This window comes from Haliaeetus leucocephalus, unplaced genomic scaffold (genome assembly GCF_000737465.1).
Source record: "Haliaeetus leucocephalus isolate CR32 unplaced genomic scaffold, Haliaeetus_leucocephalus-4.0 Scaffold251, whole genome shotgun sequence".
NCBI lineage: Eukaryota > Metazoa > Chordata > Aves > Accipitriformes > Accipitridae > Haliaeetus > Haliaeetus leucocephalus.
This window is the reverse complement of record NW_010972687.1, coordinates 820,070-824,965: the sequence shown is the minus strand read 5'-3', so window position 1 is coordinate 824,965 and position 4,896 is coordinate 820,070. Positions and strand designations below refer to the sequence as shown.

The following is a 4,896-nucleotide window of genomic DNA, read 5'->3' as shown; positions in this document are numbered from 1 at the left end:
CCCCCAACCCCCACCCCCCACCCGCCGGTAAAGAACTTGCCAGAGTCAAAGCCTTTAGATGCACTGCACCAATTAAACACTGATAAGTAGGGGCTAATGTGCATTTGTCCTGCTCGGAATTAGATTTACTAAACTAAGATCTGCAAGAAACATTCAGCCCCCTCAAGACCAGACAATAAGCACTGTTCATCGGTGGAGTACCAAACTCAGGAAAACTAGGTTACACTGCCAATACTACATGACAAATTTTTAGTACCATTAGCTGTACTTATGTTCCCTTTGGGGTGAAAGGCACAGATACACACATTTTCTAATGAAACAGCATGCTGCTCCAGACACTGTTCAATCCCCTGCAAAAGGAAATTAAGAGGCACACACCTCTGTGTCAGAATAACTTCATCCATTATTGAAATATAACCATTTATTGGACAAAGCAGGATCAACTGCCTTTAATGACACATTGTAGATCCAGACAGGGGGAGATAATGAGAAATCATATAATGACTAGCCAGTTTAAGTAACAGATTAGTTCATTTAGGCAAAGTACAGTTGTGCTGGAAACTAGCCAGAACAATCAAGTTCTAAGTCGCTTACTGAAACCGCAAAAAATTCGTACTGGTAACAGAGAGCAATAATTTCTATCTTGTGTCTTAGCCAAAACACTATTTCAAGAGCTGAAAACTGCTGCCAAGCACCATGCCTCAGCTCTGCACACACTGTGTGTATAGTGAATCTACTACACACAACCACTTTTCTATGTCACCTCTCAAGAATTTGGGTTTTCCTAAAGACCTTAACTATTAGAGCCAATATTTCTGCATTGCTGAGCAGGTTTGGCAGAATCTTAGCAAAAACCCCAGTATAGTTACACATCATATAACTCTTTTTTCCAGTGAGGAAATTATTTGTTACCCTCAAAATGCTTAGATGAAAGCAAATACTCATTAACTAGCAACAGATAATCCTGGGGCTAATACATTTGCCTCACAACTCCAGTATACTTATACAGTACCTGTAAAGAACCTGTACTGCTGATGGCAAGAAATAGAAATACCCGAAAGATCCAAAACTGATTTTCAGTGCCTGGGAAGGAGGGAGACACCATTTTCAAGTGAAAGCATATCTGTGAGAAGTCAGTGTAGCGTAGTGTGTGACCCACCCTTATTCAAGTACACAATGAGGGGAAAGAAAGAAGAACTTCCCCTTATTACAGCCACTGCAAAAATCCAGCCTCTGTGTTCAGCACAGCGTCCTAAAATATCTTAAACCCTTTTAAAAATTAACACACATAGAGCAAGTCACTTGCAAGAACATTAGATACCTGAAATGCAGCCAGAGTTCTCGTAAGCTAACACTCAAGACTATTTCACAAGAGCTCAGCCTGTAAGCACATTGGTATCTCTTGAACCCTTACCCCTGGAAACATTTCCTGAGCCATAAAAGCAAAGGTGGACTTGCAGGTATCATCATTTTATGCATAATAATTCTTAAGTGAAAAACAGGACTTCAGCAGTATTTCTGCATCCCAGGGCAACTGTAAATTACTGCCAGCATTAAAGAGATTTCCAACTTAACAGGCTGTCTTGCATAAGCTTTTCAGGGCAGGAACTTTCTGGTTCAGCATCCATTACATGCATGCTTACAGTATGAAGTAATATAACAACTGATTGTAACAAAGAACACCACTTTGGATCCACATAGGGTAGAAGTGCATTGTAAAACTCCAGGGTCATGTGCAATAAAATATAAACCCAATGTGAGGTTTTCAACAAACTCTCGGGTCTTCTAGAATTTCCTTGTGTTCAGGCTACCCTGTCAGAGGACAACAACCTGGCTTTGTAACACAGACGCAAATAGCAGTGGGGTCATGACAACAAAATGCAGGAAATACTAAATACAAAACTCGTACCTTGTCAAAGAAGCTCCAGCTTGACCCCTGGAGCACAGAGCTAGACAACAGATGGAAAGCTTAGCCCATTCTGAAAGACTAGGCCTTTAATTAATTTATTACTTTTTACTTTTTAAGTTTATTAACTAATCTATTAAGCCTTTCTGCTATCCCTGAACATGTAATGTTTTGGAAAAACACATCAAACAGCACTGCTCCAAGAGCACAGCCAGCCCAGGGTGGAGGCACTCATGGAGGGACCCCTGGTTTGCAGCTGTAGGCTCTGAGCAGACTCTCCTGCACAGCCCATGGCACTGGACTAGAGGGGGAAGGCCACAGAGGCCCTCACCTTAACATTTCTGCCAACAGCTCAGGCTTTTGAAAATGAGCTCTACACAAGAAACCTCAAATCACATTTATTTTCCTCAGACCTATCCTTGAAACAGGCCCCCAAAGCATTGCTAAAAATCCTATCTTGGCATTAGACATCTGCGAATTACTTAAGAACAGGTTTCCTGGTCTACTCCCCACTGGAATAGTCTCTGTGGCATGAAACATAATTCGGCCTTCCACCCAAAATAGGCCACTCCAAAACCCACTACTCTAGAAGCACAGCAACTGTTGAGATCAAGTTTGGATCTGGCTGTTTCATAACTGTGGTCCATACATGCAATGAAAAAATCTGTGCTTAAAGCTGATGGCAGCTACCTTGCTATAAGGTGACATTTATCTTACATTGCCAGCATTAAAATACAATATAATGTGTATCTTCTGCTCTTATAAAGCCAATTCAATGATCAGCATAAAATGTGGATTACTGAACAAGCTAGTCATACATAAGATACAGAGAGACATCTAAAGATTTTAATTGATGGAAAACAGTCTGAATAGCAGAATAAATTATAAAAGACACACAAAACTTGTGGCAAACAAGAGCAGGCACCAGTAATGGAGCAAGAAATGGCAAATTAATCCAAACTATATTTGCAAATCATGACAAATCCTTAAATATAAGAATGGCCTTATTTTACTGTGTGTCTTTCGGAGACAAAAGTTGCAGGGCTTCCTTAATAAACACTCCTGCTTGTCTCACACACAGTATTTTGGAAGCCATTAGTACCATTCATATCCCAAGGAAAATGAAGCATTTGGTCTTCTTTTATTAACTAATGCAAAATAATCAGAAAATCCCACAAATTCAAGGCAAGTTACATATCCCCTTTGAAATTATCTTGTTGTAAGTCATTTTAAAGAAGTGAAAATCCAGGTAGTCATAAGAAAATGATGTTTCAGATGTGTTATTCAGAGGGTCAATACAATGCTTCAAGTCTTGCTCAGATTTCCACTTTGGGATCGATGGAAGCCAGTGCTGCTTCTTTGTCCAGCACTTGGTGTTAGCAAAGAGCTAATCAACTCGCTATTTTTGAAACTGGGTCTCACCTACCTGGCACTGAGCGATCACAGAGGTCAACCACCTGCTGCTATTACAAACGCATTCCTCTATCAAAGGATTCAAAATTATACAGCATAAAGCTCTTCCCAAACCAGGAGGAGGAAGATAAGAAACTTATCTGCTGGTAAATTTCAGAGCTTTCTTTTGTTTGTCTCATATTTTCACAACACAGGGATTAATACTGACTAAAGAGGTGACTCTCTGAAGACAGGATATATCTAAAGTATCTGAAGTGGAAAACAAACGTAGTTAGCAAAATTCAGCTGGCCGAAGCATGAAGGGCCCCAGTACCTCACAACTTGATAGCAATCTGTATTAAACTGTAATACTATGAAGATTAAAGGATGTGAGCGACCCACACATGACTGTTCACTGTCACTCCTGTCAGCATTGCTCTTTTTGCTCCATTGCTTGTCTCACACAGTAGTAAAATCTTCATGGGTTTGACAGCTGTGTACAGCAGCCCTCCCACACACTGCAAGACAGGCAGACTGCTACAGGACTGAAATACCATTTTCCAAAGAGAGAGAGAGAGCACAGCTCAGATGATTTCTGAGGAGGCTGAAGGTATGGTCCCACCTCTGCTGTGGCTCACCACTCTCCCCGGCTCTGCCTACCCCACCACCTTGCACCAAAAAAAACCTTTTCTTTGTGTGCTGTCTTGCTTTTAAATGTAAGTCACATCGTTAACCCACCGAATGCTGCAGACCCACAAACAGCTGCCTCGACCCAGCTGGAAGAAGAGCCAGCCATGGCCTGTGAGCAGCTGCCTGGGTCTGCGGGGATGGAAACATCCTCCTGCCCCTTTGCCACAGAGGCCACCTCGGGCTCTCCGCTGGGTCCTCCCATGCCTTCAGCCTCGTGTGCCAAGACACATTCTACAATGCCAGCCTTATCACCTGGTTTGTTGCACAGGAGGTTACAACAGCAGACAAAGGGATCCCCAAAGGCTTGGGCTTCCCCAGGGCCAGGCAGTGAGGAGCAGCTGCGGTTGCTGTTTATGCCGGGCTGCACAGGATGACCTGGCAGCCACCGCCATTGCCCTTCCTGCACCAAGCCTGGCTGCAACTCCTGGCCCCCACCACGCCAGGCTGCTCTCCCAGGCACACTACCCTGCCACCTAAAAGGCCTCTGCTCCATCCTGCTGCCAGCTCCTCTTCCCTGGGTGGCAGTCCCAAAGCCCACCCAGCCTCCTGGGAGCACTCCCTGCTCACCAAGCTGCCTGGCTGCATCTGTGTTTGGACAGTCTTGTGAGCTGCACCGGCACAAGGGGTGAGGGAAGGGCCAGAGCAGGGGCAAGGAGGGTGCTGCAAGAAGCAAGGACAGGGCGAGCTTGCTGAGGGCTGAGGCTGCATGGCACCGCTACCAAGCCTTTCCAAAACGCTGGCAAGCCAGCAGGCAGAGGAACAGATGTATTTCGTAAGCACTTGGGATGTTCTAGTAGAACCTCCTCTACCCCTGTTTGGGGGTTAAATTGCGCTAATATAATGTAACCAAATGCAGTAGTTCATAGCAGTAGGACTGTGATCAAACCTGGGATTGTCCCACCCCAGCC

General features: G+C 44.1%; 1 protein-coding gene across 1 annotated transcript in view; it reads right to left on the bottom strand.

Moving 5' to 3' along the window:
- Nucleotides 1-4,896, bottom strand: part of TRPM6 (transient receptor potential cation channel, subfamily M, member 6) — an 88,221-nt gene that overhangs the window by 82,000 nt on the left and 1,325 nt on the right. The window lies entirely within an intron of this gene.